Raw genomic sequence first — 18,055 nt, forward strand, 5'->3', positions numbered from 1 at the left:
TTTACAGTGCGGTATAACGGCGCACTGGAGAAAACAAAGCACACGGGTGAATATCCCGGCGATACAATACATAAAGCTCCACTGAGCTATTTAGCTCAGTGCGGATGTTGCCTGTAATCCATGGCTTCTGGTTGGGGTATGTACGTACGGTCACTGTGGGGACGACGTCATTGATGCACTTATTGATGAAGCCAGTGACTGATGTGGTGTACTCCTCAATGCTATTGAAAAAATCCCGGAACATATTCCAGTCTGTGCTAGCATAACAGTCCTGTGGCTTAGCATCTGCATCATCTGACCACTTCCTTATTAACCGAGTCACTGGTGCTTCCTGCTTTAGTATTGACTTATAAGCAGGAATCATGAGGATAGAGTTATGGTCAGATTTGCCAAATGGAGGGCAAGGGAGAGCTTTCTACACGTCTGTGTGTGTGGAGTAAAGGTGGTCTGGAGTTTTTTTTCCTCTGGTTGCACATTTAACATGCTGGTAGAAATTAGGATGGATTTAAGTTTCCCTGCATTAAAGTCCCCGGCCACTAGGAGCGCTGCCTCTGGATGAGCGTTTTCCTGTTTACCTATGGCCTTATACAGCTCATTGAGTGCAATCTCAGTGCCAGCATCGGTTTGTGGTGGTAAATAGACAGCTACGAAAAATAGAGATGAAAACTCTCTTGGTAAATGGTGTGGTCTACAGCTTATCATGAGATACTCTACCTCAGGCGAGCAAAACCTCGAGACTTCCTTAGTATTAGATTTTATGCACCAGCTGTTGTTTACAAATATACACAGACCACCACCCCTTGTCTTACCGGAGTCAACCGTTCTATCCTACCGATGTAGCGTATATCCCGCCATCTGTGTGTTATCTATGTCGTCGTTCAGCTACGACTCGGTGAAACATAAGATATTACAGTTTTTAATGTACCGTTGGTAGGATAACCTTAATCTTAGGTCGTCCAATTTATTTTTAAATGATTGAACATTGGCTAATAGGATTGATGGAAGAGGCAGTTTACTCACTCGCCGTCAGAACCTTACAAGGCACCCCAACCTACGTCCACGATATCTCTGTCTCTTTCTCATGCGAATGACAGGGATTTTGGCCTTGTCGGGTGTCTGTAGAATATCCTTCGATATCCTTTCCGACTCGTTGAGGAAAAAATCTTAGTCCAAAAGAGGTGAGTAATCACTGTCCTGTTATCCAGAAGCTATTTTTGGTCATAAGAGACGGTGGCAGAAACATTATGTACAGAATAAACTACAAATAACGTGAAAAAACACACATAATAGTACAATTTGTTAGAGGGCTGTAAAACGGCAGCCATCTTCTCCGGCACCATTACATGAAGATACTTGTCTTTAGTGTTGTAGTTGTACGTCCTATAATGTAAATTGAGCCCTAGTTATGGAGTACAACAATATCTCTTTATATCACCCTGTCGCTAAATGCTTTGGCATTGGATGAGAAAAGAGGAGCACAGATGAAGTCAATCATAGGCACTAATGACTTGAGGGATTAAAGAAGAACCCACTTCTCTGTAAATGTTTAACAGAAGGCACATAAAGAGGGCCTCCTCCTTTATAGAGAAAGCTTATTCTTCCTGTGTGACCCTGAGCATGGCTGGGAAGCAGCAATGATGTCAACCTGGCCTAGCACCTCTGGACAGTAAAAGCTGCCATTGGTCAAGACCAGAACCCCGTAGAGCTGTAAATGCTGCTGGGACAGGGGCAGGGGCACAAGTTGACCTGTCTGCTGATCTGAACCTCAACCTCCTTCCGCTCTCTCTCTTCTACTCATTGCTTTCCATCCCTTTCTCTCTCTTTCTCACTATCTTCCCCATCTCATACATCTCCACGTCTCTCTCCCTGTCTCCCCCTCTGTCCGTCTCTTCTCCCCCACTTAACCCTCCCTCTCTCTCCATCTCTCTCACTGCTTCAGTTAATCAGGCAGCATCATAGCCCCTTGCCCCAGAAGAGACCATGGGAAGAAATGTGTTTAAAACACAATCCTGTCAAACAATTACAGTTTTGAATTTCCCGGGAGATTCATGAATGTTGATCACTGGTCTGTGTTGCTAGTAACCAGGCAGAGGAAATAAAACTTGAAATGCTGTTATTTTCCTGTCACCTGCTATTGTCAGTGGGAGCTTCTAAAAAGTGCCATTGGCATACTATGCCTGACCTTGCTACGATGGAAGCCTGCCAGCCTGCCTTATATTACTTGGGTAATAACACTAGCTTTGGGACAGTCTCCCTGCTTAGCAACTTAAGTGGTTTTCAAATCTAACCAACGTGGTGGACTACTTCACAACACACTCTGCTGAGCCTCTGCTGAGCACAAGCAGTACACAGTTTCAAAGTTCTAAACTAGATAGTAATCTTTTCTCCTCACCAAAGAACAGACATCAAAGTCAGCGGCATACAGTGAGGGAAAAAAGTATTTGATCCCCTGCTGATTTTGTACGATTGCCCACTGACAAAGAAATTATCAGTCTATAATTTGAATGGTAGGTTTATTTGAACAGTGAGAGACCGAATAACAACAAAAAAATCCAGAAAAAACCCATGTCAAAAATGTTATAAATTGATTTGTATTTTAATGAGGGAAATAAGTATTTCCCCTCTCAAGTATTTCCCCTCTCAATCAGAAAGATATCTGGCTCCCAGGTGTCTTTTATACAGGTAACGAGCTGAGATTAGGAGCACACTCTTAAAGGGAGTGCTCCTAATCTCAGTTTGATACCTGTATAAAAGACACCTGTCCACAGAAGCAATCAATCAATCAGATTCCAAACTCTCCACCATGGCCAAGACCAAAGAGCTCTCCAAGGATGTCAGGGACAAGATTGTAGACCTACACAAGGCTGGAATGGGCTACAAGACCATCGCCAAGCAGCTTGGTGAGAAGGTGACAACAGTTGGTGCGATTATTTGCAAATGGAAGAAACACAAAAGAACTGTCAATATCCCTCGGCCTGGGGCTCCATGCAAGATCTCACCTCGTGGAGTTGCAATGATCATGAGAACGGTGAGGAATCAGCCCAGAACTACACGGGAGGATCTTGTCAATGATCTCAACGCACCAAGAAAACAATTGGTAACATACTACGCCGTGAAGGACTGAAATCCTGCAGCGCCCGCAAGGTCCCCCTGCTCAAAAAAGCACATATACAGGCCCGTCTGATGTTTGCCAATGAACATCTGAATGATTCAGAGGAGTACTGGGTGAAAGTGTTGTGGTCAGATGAGACCAAAATCGAGCTCTTTGCCATCAACTCAACTCGCCGTGTTTGGAGGAGGAGGAATGCTGCCTATGACCCCAAGAACACCATCCCCACCGTCAAACATGGAGGTGGAAACATTATGCTTTTGGGGTGTTTTTCTGCTAAGGGGACAGGACAACTTCACCGCATCAAAGGGACGATGGACGGGGCCATGTACCGTCAAATCTTGGGTGAGAACCTCCTTCCCTCAGCCAGGGCATTGAAAATGGGTCGTGGATGGGTATTGCAGCATGACAATGACCCAAAACACACGGCCAAGGCAACAAAGGAGTGGCTCAAGAAGAAGCACATTAAGGTCCTGTAGTGGCCTAGCCAGTCTCCAGACCTTAATCCCATAGAAAATCTGTGGAGGGAGCTGAAGGTTCGAGTTGCCAAACATCAGGCTCGAAACCTTAATGACTTGGAGAAGATCTGCAAAGAGGAGTGGGACAAAATCCCTCCTGAGATGTGTGCAAACCTGGTGGCCAACTACAAGAAACGTCTGACCTCTGTGATTGCCAACAAGGGTTTTGCCACCAAGTACTAAGTCATGTTTTGCAGAGGGGTCAAATACTTATTTCCCTCATTAAAATGCAAATCAATTTATAACATTTTTGACATGCGTTTTTCTGGATTTTTTTGTTATTCTGTCTCTCACTGTTCAAATAAACCTACCATTAAAATTATAGACTGATCATGTCTTTGTCAGTGGGCAAACGTACAAAATCAGCAGGGGATCAAATACTTTTTTCCCTCACTGTGTAATTGTAATGGCTTAGCAGATAATAACAAAAGAAGAACAATATTTACATGGCTCAAAGAGAAGGAATATAATATCTATTGTTTACAGGAAACTCATTCATCAATTCTAGATTAAGTTGTGTGGAAAAAGGACTGGGGGTCGAAATATATAGGGGATATATATATGCATAGCTATTAAAAATATTTATCTATTCAAATATCTTGCATATCTTAATTTCCATCATTATCAATTAATATGCGTAATAATGTCGGCAGATTGTTACCTATAACCCGGATTGCCATTGTATTACACTACATTTTTTTCAAGCAATTATTATTTTAGCAAACAATTATTGTGGTTCATCCTATATTCTCCCTAACATCCTTACCCCCTTGCAACAGATGTGGGATATATATACACACAAGCACATACTCTTACACACTCAACCCCTTTCCTCCAAAATCAACCATAAGCTCAAATCAAATCAAATCAAATCAAATGTTATTGGTCACATGCGCCGAATACAACAGGTGCAGACATTACAGTGAAATGCTTACTTACAGCCCTTGACCAACAGTGTATTTATTTTAAACAAAGAAAGTAAAAATAAAACAACAACAAAAAAAGTGTTGAGAAAAAAAGAGCAGAAGTAAAATAAAATAACAGTAGGGAGGCTATATATACAGGGGGGTACCGGTGCAGAGTCAATGTGCGGGGGCACTGGCTAGTTGAGGTAGTTGAAGTAATATGTACATGTGGGTAGAGTTAAAGTGACTATGCATAAATAATTAACAGAGTAGCAGCAGCGTAAAAAGAATGGGGTGGGGGGCAGTGCAAATAGTCCGGGTAGCCATGATTAGCTGTTCAGGAGTCTTATGGCTTGGGGGTAGAAGCTGTTGAGAAGTCTTTTGGACCTAGACTTGGCACTCCGGTACCGCTTGCTGTGCGGTAGCAGAGAGAACAGTCTATGACTAGGGTGGCTGGAGTCTTTGACAATTTTGAGGGCCTTCCTCTGACACCGCCTGGTATAGAGGTCCTGGATGGCAGGAAGCTTGGCCCCAGTGATGTACTGGGCCGTACGCACTACCCTCTGTAGTGCCTTGCGGTCGGAGGCCAAGCAGTTGCCATACCAGGCGGTGATGCAACCAGTCAGGATGCTCTCGATGGTGCAGCTGTAGAATTTTTTGAGGATCTGAGGACCCATGCCAAATCTTTTCAGTCTCTGAGGGGGAATAGGCTTTGTCGTGCCCTCTTCACGACTGTCTTGGTGTGTTTGGACCATGATAGTTCGTTGGTGATGTGGACACCAAGGAACTTGAAGCTCTCAACCTGTTCCACTACAGCCCCGTCGATGAGAATGGGGGCGTGCTCAGTCCTCTTTTTTTTTCCTGTAGTCCACAATCATCTCCTTTGTCTTGGTCACGTTGAGGGAGAGGTTGTTGTCCTGGCACCACACGGCCAGGTCTCTGACCTCCTCCCTATAGGCTGTCACATCATTGTCGGTGATCAGGCCTACCACTGTTGTGTCGTCGGCAAACTTAATGATGGTGTTGGAGTCGTGCCTGGCCATGCTGTCATGGGTAAACAGAGAGTACAGGAGGGGCCTGAGCACGCACCCCTGAGGGGCCCCCGTGTTGAGGATCAGTGTGGCAGATGTGTTGTTACCTACCCTTACCACCTGGGGGCGGCCCGTCAGGAAGTCCAGGATCCAGTTGCAGAGGGAGGTGTTTAGTCCCAGGATCCTTAGCTTAGTGATGAGCTTAGAGGGCACTATGGTGTTGAATGCTGAGCTGTAGTCAATGAATAGCATTCTCAAGTAGGTGTTCCTCTTGTCCAGGTGGGAAAGGGCAGTGTGGAGTGCAATAGAGATTGCATCATCTGTGGATCTGTTGGGGCGGTATGCAAATTGGAGTGGGTCTAGGGTTTCTGGGATAATGCTGTTGATGTGAGCCATGACCAGCCTTTCAAAGCACTTCATGGCTACAGACGTCAGTGCTACTGGTCGGTAGTCATTTAGGCAGGTTATCTTAGAGTCCTTGGGCACGGGGACTATGGTGGTCTGCTTGAAACATGTTGGTATTACAGACTCAGTCAGGGACATGTTGAAAATGTCAGTGAAGACACTTGCCAGTTGGTCAGCACATGCTCGGAGTACACGTCCTGGTAATCCGTCTGGCCCTGCGGCCTTGTGAATGTTGACCTGCTTAAAAGTCTTACTCACATCGGCTACGGAGAGCGTGATCACATAGTCATCCGGAACAGCTGGTGCTCTCATGCATGCTTCAGTGTTGCTTGCCTCGAAGCGAGCATAGAAGTGGTTTAGCTTCGTCTGGTAGGCTTGTGTCACTGGGCAGCTGCGGCTATTGATCCCTTTGTAGTCTGTAATAGTTTTTCAAGCCCTGCCACATCCGACGAGCGTCAGAGCCAGTGTAGTACGATTCAATCTTAGTCCTGTATTGACTCTTTGCCTGTTTGATGGTTCGTCGGAGGGCATAGCGGGATTTCTTATAAGCGTCCGGGTTAGAGTCCCGTTCCTTGAAAGCGGCAGCTCTACCCTTTAGCTCAGTGCGGATGTTTCCTGTAATCCATGGCTTTCTGTTGGGGTATGTACGTACGGTCACTGTGGGGACGACATCATCGATGCACTTATTGATGAAGCCAGTGACTGATGTGGTGTACTCCTCAATGCTGTCTGAAGAATCCCGGAACATGTTCCAGTCTGTGCTAGCAAAACAGTCCTGTAGCTTAGCATCTGCGTCATCTGACCACTTTTTTATCAACCGAGTCACTGGTGCTTCCTGCTTTAGTTTTTGCTTATTAGCAGGAATCAGGAGGATAGAGTTATGGTCAGATTTGCCAAATGGAGGGCGAGGGAGAGCTTTGTATGCGTCTCTGTGTGTGGAGTAAAGGTGGTCTAGAGTTTTTTTTCCTCTGGTTGCACATTTAACATGCTGGTAGAAATTAGGTAGAACGGATGCAAGTTTCCCTGCATTAAAGTCCCCGGCCACTAGGAGCGCTGCCTCTGGATGAGCGTTTTCCTGTTGATTTATGGCCTTGTACAACTCATTCAGTGCAATCTTAATGCCAGCATTGGTTTGTGGTGGTAAATAGACAGCTATGAAAAATATAGATGAAAACTCTCTTGGTAAATAGTGTGGTCCACAGCTTATCATAAGATACTCTACCTCAGGCGAGCAAAACCTCGAGACTTCCTTAGTATTTGATTTTGTGCACCAGCTTTTGTTTACAAATATACACAGACCGCCACCCCTTGTCTTACCGGAGTCAGCCGTTCTATCCTGCCGATGTAGCGTATAGCCCGCTAGCTGTATGTTATCCATGTCGTCGTTCAGCCAAAACTCGGTGAAACATAAGATATTACCGTTTTTAATGTCCCGTTGGTAGGATAACCGTAATCTTAGGTCATCCAATTTGTTATCCAATGATTGAAGATTGGCTAATAGGATTGATGGAAGAGGCAGTTTACTCGCTCGCCGTCGGATCCTTACAAGTTACCCCGATCTACGTCCACGATATCTCCGTCTCTTCCTCACACGAATGACGGGGATTTGGGCCTTGTCGGGTGTCTGTATGATATCCTTCGCGGCCGCCTCGTTGAAGAAAAATATTCGTCCAATACGAGGTGAGTAATCGCTGTCCTGATATCCAGAAGCTCTTTTTGGTTATAAGATACGATGGCAGAAACATTATGTACAAAATAAATTACAAATAACGCGGAAAAACACACATAATAGTACAAATGGTTAGAGGGCTGTAAAACGGCAGCCATCTTCTCCGGCGCTGTTCTGGTCCTCCGTCAGATGCTCAATGGTTGTTACTGTCACGTACAGAAGAGGACCCAAGAGCGCAAGTTCAAATTCAGAGTTCTTTATTCAAGGTTACAGGCGGGAAGAGGAGTCCCAGGGGTGTCAGGGGTCTTTCAGGGTCCTCCTGTGGGTACCTGTGCTCCGGGGGTCACCAAATGTCCGGGGGTGTCCAGTCCAAGTGCTTAGTGTGTGTGTTCCCCAGTGATGGAGCGGCGTATCGGGCTGAGGGTGGTGAAACGTCTGGGCACGCTCATCTGGTGGTCGGAGACCTGGGGGAACACACACACACAACAGCAATATGAATGGCAGGCAGAAGTACAGATCAGGGGCTGGGCAAATATCGTGGTGAGAGACAGAAGGCAGAAACGAGTTACCGGAGGGGCTGAAGATCGGAGAGTAGTCGAGGTCCAGAAGGCAGGTTGGGATAGACGGGGCAGTAGAACAAGGAGGCAGTCAAGAAAGGATCGGTATCACAAACAGGAGTCAGAGCGCAGACAGGCAGGTTACTGGTCCGGGTTTGAAGACGATCTGACAGGGCTTGGCTGAAAACCAGGGCTTGATATACTGGGAGAGGTAGTGGGGAAATGCAGTTCAGCTGGCAGAGTAATTAGAACAGAGTGAGGCAAGGTGAGGATGGTGAGTGGGAAATGCAGTGCAGCTGGCCAGGTAACAAGAGCAGAGCAGGGCAGGTGGAGCTAGTTAGGCTGAGTAGAGAGAGGGAGGTGAGCAGAGTGGAAGATAATTGAATGCAATTAATGTTGCTACCAGGGAGAGAGAGTGCTCATGACAGGACCCCCCCTCCAAGGGACGGCCCCAGAAGTCCCAAGAACAAATCATCATGCCGGGAGGGTGGAGGGGAGCAGGCGGCGGGTCAGAACTCCTCCGAGCGGTCGAGTGAATCTCCTCATCCTCAGAAGGAGCTGGAGGGTCACGGTCGGGAGACAGGACAGGCACTGAGACAGGAGCAGGGCGGGCCGGACGGCTAGGAACCCCTCTTGGACGGCCCCTACGGATTGCAGGCTGATCAGGATGTAGTCGGTGGAAGTCAGTGATAAGGGTCCGGTCCACTATCCTCCTGGCCGGGATCCAGGTCCTCTCCTCTGGACCATATCCCTCCCAATCACGCGAGGTACTGGAGACCCCTACCCCTTCGCCAGAGCGGAGCAGCCGCCGGACGGTGAAGACAGGACCGCCATCTACGAGGCGCGGAGGAGGTGGCGCCGGAGCTGCAGGGACCAGGGGACTTTCATGGACCGGCTTGACCTTGGAGACGTGGAAGGTGGGGTGGACCCGCATGGAAGCGGGCAACTGAAGTCGGACCGCCGTTGGACTGATGACTTTCTGCACAGGAAAAGGACCAATGAAGCGAGGGGCCAGCTTTCGTGATACAACCCTGCAGCGGCAGATCCCGGGCAGACAGCCAGACCTTCTGACCAACCCGGTAAGTAGGTGCTGGGGTCCTCCGTCGGTTGGCACCGACGGCGTAGCTGGTTCCAGACTTCAGGAGCACAGTGCGAGCCTGGGCCCGAAGTGCGGCGGCAGCGGCGGGCATACGCAAGAGCAGACGGACAGGTGGCATCCGCCTCCTGGCTGGCAAACAGTGGAGGTTGATACCCGTAGACACACTGAAAGGGGGAGAGCCCGGTGGAGGAACTGGTGAGTGAATTATGGGCATATTCCACCCAGAGCAGGTGTTGAGCCCAGGCCGGGGATTTTGGGAAGCCACACACCTCAGTGCCTTCTCCAGCTCCTGGTTCATGCGTTCAGTCTGGCCGTTTGACTGCGGGTGGAATCGCAGACGATAGGCTGGCGGTGGCCCCAAGGAGATGACAGAACTCCTTCCAAAAAGGTTGCTGAGAATTGCGGGCCCCGGTCTGACACTATATCCTGGGGTAGGCCATGGATACGAAACACATGTTCCAGGACCACCTGGGAGGTCTCTTTAGCAGAGGGTAGTTTGGGAAGGGGGCACGAAGTGGGTCATCTTACTAAAGCGGTCAACAATGGTAAGGATGACTGTGTGTCCGTCAGAGGGCGGAAGGCCCGTAACAAAGTCCAGTGAAACGTGGGACCAGGGCCTCTTGGGTATGAGTAGGGGTTGCAGCAACCCAGCAGGAGGCTGGTTGGGAGTCTTGTTTCGGTTACAAGTGGGACAAGCTCGGATGAATTCTCGGACATCCCGTCTCATCCCCGCCACCAGAACCGCTGGCGGACCAGATGAAGGGTGCGAGTGATGCCGGGATGACAGGCCAGACGGGATTCGTGCCCCCACTGAATCACAGGTGACCTGAGATTTGCTGGAACAAACAGACGGTTGGGGCGCTGGTGCTTGGACCTGGCTGGTCCCGAAGAGCCTCCATGACCTGCTTCTCGATCTCCCAGGTGAGGGCCGCTACGACCAAGTGGCTGGGAAGAATGGGAGCTGTCATGGCGGTGGTCTCGTCCTTCTGAAACATCCGGGGAAAGAGCATCAGGTTTGATGTTGCGAGATCCCGGGCGGTAGAGAGCGTGAAATTGAAGCGCGTAAAGAACAGAGACCACCGCTGTTGACGGGGAGTTCAGCCTCCTGGCTGTTTGGATATACTCCAGGTTCTTGTGGTCTGTCCACACTACGAATGGTTCCTTTGACCCCTCTAACCAGTGCCGCTATTCTTCAAGGGCGAGCTTGACAGCCAACAGCTCGCGGTTCCCAATGTCGTAGTTGCATTCGGCAGGGGTTAGCCGACGGGAGTAGAAGGCACAGGGGTGCATCTTGCCATCCTCAGCTGCTCTTTGAGAAAGCACTGCACCCACTCCCACGTCCGAAGCATCTACCTCCACCACAAACTGCCTTGCTGCATCTGGCATCTGGAGGATGGGAGCAGAAGTGAAACATGTCTTGAGGATATTGAAGGCCTTATCAGCAGCTGATGTCCATTGGTACGGTTGTTTAGTGCTGGTTAGCGCCGTGAGGGGGTGCAGCCACTGTGCTATAGTTTCTGATGAATCTCCTATAAAAGTTGGCAAAGCCCAGGAACTGTTGCAACTTCTTCCGAGACTCAGGAACTGGCCAGGAAGTGACAGCCGACACCTCGTGAGATCCATCTGAATGCTGCCCTCGGTCACCACATACCCCAGGAATGAAACGGTCTTGGCATGGAACTCGCACTTCTCTGCCTTCACGAAAAGAGAGTTCTCCAGCAGGCGGCGCAGGACCAACCGGACGTGGTACGTGTGTTCTGACAGAGTCTTTGAGAATATTAAAATATCGTCAAGGTACACAAATACTAACGTATTTAGCATGTCCCTGAGGATATCATTCACTAGGGCTTGAAAAACTGCTGGGGCATTGGTGAGGCCGAAGGGCATGACGAGATATTCATAGTGGCCGGTTGGTGTGTTGAACGCTGTCTTCCATTCGTCTCCCTCCCTCATCCGCACCAGATGGTAGGCATTGCGAGTCCAGCTTAGTGAATACAGTGGCTCCCTGCAGCAGTTCGAAGGCAGACGAAAGTAAGGGCAGTGGGTAGCGATTCTTAACCGTGATGTCGTTCAGACCCCGGTAATCTATGCATGGACGAAGAGAACCGTCCTTCTTGCCGACAAAGAAGAATCCCGCTCCTGCGAGGGGAAGACGACGGTCCCAATTATCCCGGAGGCAAGAGAGTCATTAATGTAGTCCTCCATGGCCTTTCTTTCCGGGGCTGACAGTGAATACAGAGCGACCCTTGGGAGGTGCTGTGCCAGGCAGGAGATCAATCGCGCAGTCATAGGGTCTGTGTGGGGGGTAGAGATGTCGCCTTGGATTTGTTGAACACCTCTTTCAGGCTGTGGTAACAGGCCGGAACATTGGATATGTCGGAGGTAGCGCTAGATCCTTCCCGGTGAACGGGCAGGGTGGCCCCCTTAAACAGGTCTGGTGACAACTCCTTCCCCACTCACGGACTGTTCCTGTCTCCCAGTCGATGTGGGGGGTTGTGCTGACGGAGCCACGGGTATCCAAGAATGAGTGGTTGGCCAGGTGAGTGTAGGAGGTGAAACTGGATGGACTCCTGGTGGTTTCCTGACAGCAGGATTGTCACAGGGCGGGAGATATGAGTGACAGTGCCAAGATGATGCCCATCCAGGGCTCGTGCAGGAATGGGTTGTGTCAGTTGATGATGGTTCACGCCCAGTTGCTGTGCAAGCTCAGGGTCCATGATGTTTGCTTCGGCTCCCGGAATCCACAAGGGCGGCCAATGTATGAGTCTTGTCAGAAAGCTGAAGGCGGAGATGAAGCAGGGTCTTTCGGATGGAGGGAGACTGAAGGCTTGTTGAGCTCACCCGGATCTCCCCTACACCTGGTGAGCTGCGGCTTTTGCCGGACAAGTAGCGACACGGTGATTCTCGCCACCACAGTAGAGGCAAAGGTTGGAGCTTAGACGGCGCCGACGCTCCCGGGGAGTCGAGAGGCACGGCCAATCTCCATGGGCTCAGGCTGATTGAGTTGGCTATGGGACTTGACAGGCAGGGGCTGGACAGAAGCGGTATCGACCCGAGTACGGATGGCAGGTTGACTGAGACGGCCCTTCTCCCTCCTCCGGGTCTGTATACGGCGGTCAATGCGAACGGCAAGGTCAATGGCGGCATCAAAGCGTTGAGGGCGGGTCATGGGAAACAAGCTCGTCCTTGATATAGTCCGCTAGGCTATGGAGGAAGGCTTGCACCAGTGCCTCTGGGTTAAACGAGCTTTGACTGGCCAGGGTACGAAAGTCAATGGAGAAGTCTGCCACTGTCCGATTGCCCTGACGGATGGTGAGCAGAGCTTGTGACGCTTCGGCTGTTGGCGAGCCTAGGTCAAAGACCTTTAACATCTCCTCCTCAAAGGCACTGAAGGAGGCACAGGCTGGGGTTTGCCGGTCGAATTCCGCCGTTCCCACAACCGAGCTCGACCGGTGAGATGTGTGATGACATACCCCACCTTGGCTCCCTCTGTTGAGAAAGTCCTGGGCTGTAGTGCAAACTGGATTCGGCAGCTGCTCAAGAATGGTCTTACTTGCTTCTGGTTGCCATCAAAACGTTCCGGGTTCCCAATCCTTGGTTCAGGAGCGTGGGGATCTGGTGGCAGCACTGCCGGGCCTGCAGCATTGGGACCTCCAGCGGAGGGATGAAGGAGTATCGGTGGTACAGGAACAAAAGGACCAGGGGGGTGCAGGTGGAGTAGCCGGGCTTGAGAGTAGTTGCAGGGCTTGGGCTAGCTGTTGTTGCTGCAGTTGGAACTGTTGTTGCTGCTGGTTGAATAGCTGGAGAAGGGAAGCGATGTCGCCAGCCATCCGATTTATGTCTCCCCTCAGAGCGTTCCAGTCGCTGTAGGGCAGTCCTCTCTGGCTCTTCCTCCATCGTGGTCAGGGAGTGCGCTGGGTCCATGATGGTCAGATCGTTCTGTCACGTACAGAAGAGGACCCAAGAGCGCAAGTTCAAATTCAGAGTTCTTTATTCAAGGTTACAGGCGGGAAGAGGAGTCCCAGGGGTGTCAGGGGTCTTTCAGGGTCCTCCTGTGGGTACCTGTGCTCGGGGGTCACCAAATGTCCGGGGGTGTCCAGTCCAAGTGCTTAGTGTGTGTGTTCCCCAGTGATGGAGCGGCGTATCGGGCTGAGGGTGGTGAAACGTCTGGGCACGCTCATCTGGTGGTCGGAGACCTGGGGGAACACACACACACAACAGCAATATGAATGGCAGGCAGAAGTACAGATCAGGGCTGGGCAAATATCGTGGTGAGAGACAGAAGGCAGAAACGAGTTACCGGAGGGGCTGAAGATCGGGAGAGAGTAGTCGAGGTCAGAAGGCAGGTTGGGATAGACGGGGCAGTAGAACAAGGAGGCAGTCAAGAAAGGATCGGTATCACAAACAGGAGTCAGAGCGCGAGACAGGCAGGTTACTGGTCCGGGTTTGAAGACGATCTGACAGGGCTTGGCTGAAAACCAGGGCTTGATATACTGGGAGAGGTAGTGGGGAAATGCAGTTCAGCTGGCAGAGTAATTAGAACAGAGTGAGGCAAGGTGAGGATGGTGAGTGGGAAATGCAGTGCAGCTGGCCAGGTAACAAGAGCAGAGCAGGGCAGGTGGAGCTAGTTAGGCTGAGTAGAGAGAGGGAGGTGAGCAGAGTGGAAGATAATTGAATGCAATTAATGTTGCTACCAGGGAGAGAGAGTGCTCATGACAGTTACATCCCAGAGCCCAACTCAAGAAAGGACCTGATTTACAAATGCATATACAGTTACAGCTGTTTGAGAAAGCATGCAAGATTGAGCAAAAATTTGATTAACCTATGTCAAGTCTTAGGTGATGAAGATCAGATCCACCCTCTTCCCCTGAAATACAAACACTCTGGTCCTCCGTTGTATCCATTGTCCCAAGCATCTCTGTGCAGTCAGACCTTTGATTATTTTGTGCCACCAGGGCCACAATAATATGCCCCCTATCTGATTGTCCGAGTGTGACCCCCTCCCCATAGGTTACTGCAGCCAGTGTTGCCATCACTGCCTCTACCTGGGTGGGGGTACCCCACCGGGAAAACTCCAGGGTTGGATGGCTTTGAGAATTTCCTGGTATATTATGCTCTCCCATCAGGGGGCTCTGGCTTTGTAGGACCAACCCTGCCAGGCAGGCTCAGAATCTTGAGGGGGCAGTGCTGCTCAAGTAGGTCTCTGACCGCATTTATCTTTCTATTTTAGCTGCATATAGGCAACTCACAGCGGGGCCATAAAACAGATGGGGACTTCTCTTTGGTGTATGGGTCGCTCAGGTGGGTGTCTAGGATACAGGGTTGGGGACCGTTCCATCATGATTGGACAATAAAAAATAAATTTGATGTATACTTTATTTTAAAATGTATATCTGCACAAAATTGAATGCTCTCTCTCACAACCCCTGCTCACAGACACACATTGTTTCTGGGATATGCAACCATTTCCTTTCTCACTCACTTAACGCCACACTTTTCCAAACACAAAAATGCACACCACACCTTCCATCACAATTCATCCACACATACCCACATACTGTGCCTTCTATGTCTTCTGTTTGCTATGTTTTTATCTCCACTATGTTGATTGAGTACTTGTGTTCCAATTAGTTATATTTGAAGATGTATTATTTCGCTTGTTATCCTTTCTTGTAATGCCATCTTATCCTTTTATAAAATACTATAAATACTATAAATGTGTTTTTATTATTACAATCCCTACAGAGGCAAATGTTATCCAAATAAAATATATATAAACAACAGCGTACACACATATTTTGGGTTGCATTCAGTTGAGAATGACTGCCCCCTCTTATTGAAGCCATGAAGTTCAAGGCCGACCGGGGTACTGCAGGCGGTTGTTTCCAGAAAGCAGGATCCATTCTTCATGTCCAATATTCGTCTAAATAAGTGAAAAATCCGAAGACCAATAATTGATTCTATTACACCAGATGTATGTCCTTAAACCGATTTATTTTCAAATCGCACAGAGAAGAAGTCATAAGGATAATTGAGTTGCCACCGGCAGCCAGCAGTACCCCGGTCGGCTTTCAACTTCAGATACTCAATGAGAGGGGGCAGTAGTTCTCCCCTGTTCGCAGCCTGCAACATCACTTCCTGGAGTAGCTCCAACTGCTCATGTCTTGAGAATCCCCCCCATAAGATGCCATCTTAGCAAGCTAAACCCGACTTCCTGAGCTTCAAATGCGCCATTGAGTCTTCACATGGAATAATAATAATAATATGCCACTTAGCAGACGCTTTTATCCAAAGCGACTTACAGTCATGTGTGCATACATTTTTGTGTATGGGTGGTCCCAGGTATCGAACCCACTACCCTGGCGTTACAAGCGCCATGCTCTACCAGCTGAGCTGCAGAGGACCACGAATGGTGTGCCGTCATTGATGGCTTTGTCCATTCATATACAGTCAATGGTTGCATTAGCAAGTTTTTAAAAAGCAGTCAGTGTATCTTTAGAAAACAGTCTTGATGACTATGTACATGTACACTGAGTATTCAAAACATTAGGAACACCTTCCTAATATTAGTGTGTTGTATACTCAGTGTCTATTTCTCCATTCTCCTTAACAGCATGGGAGTTTATATCAGTGAACTAAAACAGTACAGGGATATCAGGATCAAGGCGTGGTTGATTGTAATTGCATGTAACCTCAAAGACAGGCAGAGATCATTGAGATGTGTTTTAATAATATACTGAAGGTCAGATATAACAAAGTTTTACAAGAGGAAGGAGTAGGGGCCATAAGGGGCAAGCAGGAGGCAGGGTCTGTTACAGAAAAACATGGGTCTGTGGTCTCAATGTACACCTTATCCCTTCACACAGCCAAGTAAAACAATTCATTTCTACATGTCAAATATCTTGTATGGAGGCTTATGGGTAGTGAGTGGCTGCATTGCTGCTGGCCAGAGTGTGTGTCCTCAAGCGGTGGGCCACCAGCCATGGCTCTAGTTTTAGCAAGCTGCTCAGTGGAGACATGGAGCCGACCCAGAGCCCTGAGCAGACCAGGCTTTCCCTCAGACCAGGCCTCTAACCCCCATATGCTCCCCACATCAATCCACCCGACCCAGGCCCCTCTGTAATCAGCATGGTGGAGCACAGCAGTGTCACATCCAAGCTTCCCTCCTCAAGGTTGGGTGGAAGAAGTGAGCTTAATGGTGTTGCTCACTGGGAACCTCCCCAGAGCGTCCGTAGCTCCCCAGGAGATCTCAACACACAGTCCTCTTTCATTAGGCCTCACGTCGACGGGGCCTGCTGTGTGGCTTCAAAACACACACACACACACACACACACACACACACACACACACACACACACACACACACACACACACACACACACACACACACATGCATGGACCCCAGGAAGATTAGCTGACATCATGGTGTCAGCTAATGGGTATTCTATATAAAATTATATTGCATGTGCGCACGTACGCATGCATTCACACACGTGCCCACACAAGTACAATAACACACACACACAGGCTGTTTACGCACAAGGCCCACAGTATGACTCACTTTTTAGTGGGCTGTTGAAGCATAGCGTACATGAATTACAAAGCCATAGGAAGAAGACAAAGAAGAAGAAATTGCTTTATTGTCACAAGGTCAACTTCCGCTTTATCCCAACGCCTCCAAAAGACACAGGTTGAAGAGTTTGGAGCAAGGGCAGATGTACTGCGTCGCCCATTAAGCAGTTTTGGGGGTTAAGTGCCTTGCTCAAGGGCACGAGATGGCATCTAGAATTTTGATACCAGCAACCCTCTGGTTGTCAGCTCACTTCCCCCTAGATTTTTCCTGTCAGACCCTGGATTCGAACTGGCAACCCTCCGGTTGCTGGCTCGCCTAACTTAACTAGGCTATCTAAGTTCACTCTCACCCCCCACTTTTCAGCTCTTAGCTAAGAATGCATGATTCCACCCTGTTTGCCCTGACGTCCTCTGAGTAGAGAGAAAGTGCCCATCTCCAAATCAAACACGGCAATGGCATATACAGTACACTTAAAGGGACTAAGCACTCAGCCATAACACACTAATGGAAGGATTACTGAAGCTCAGTAGAAATACATGCAGAGTCCAACTAACCATTTCAGCCAGTACTATATTCACATAGGTCCAGTGTGCAGTGCACTCACAGCTCTGAAGGGTTTCATCCTCTAACATTGAAGACACTCATTTCCATTTAGCTAATTCCATGCTTTCTGCTGTGAGGAATGTGTGAATAAACTGGAAATCTTTACCGTGTCAGATAAAGTTTCAGAGCACACTATGGTTGAATAATTCAGTATATTTCAGAGGTTCAACAGCCTTTTCAAACATCTTTGTTTTGGTGCGCTTATGAATATTCTGTCCTTTACATGTTGTGAATATTCCTGCTTTACTTCCCATAATTTGTTTTAAAGACGTACCCCACATGCATTTCAGACACGCTTCTCTCCAGACAACCAGTGTCTGCCACCACTCACCCCATCGCTAACACTCTCCTTAATGTTACTTATAACACTCACGGTCACAAACAATAGGATGCCAGTTCTCCGTTCCAAATGTTCACATTTTACATACTGTAGGCCCACATGTCATCATAGTTTGAGTCCATGTATTTGAATGCTCTAGGAGTCAGGGAGAACCAGGAAGAGATCAGGGGAAGGAGAGACCAGCCAGGGAGGATGCTTGGCATTGCAGCCATCAGCAGTCACCCATGCATGGAAGCCAGACTGCTA

Source organism: Coregonus clupeaformis, chromosome 11 (genome assembly GCF_020615455.1).
Source record: "Coregonus clupeaformis isolate EN_2021a chromosome 11, ASM2061545v1, whole genome shotgun sequence".
Taxonomy (NCBI): domain Eukaryota; kingdom Metazoa; phylum Chordata; class Actinopteri; order Salmoniformes; family Salmonidae; genus Coregonus; species Coregonus clupeaformis.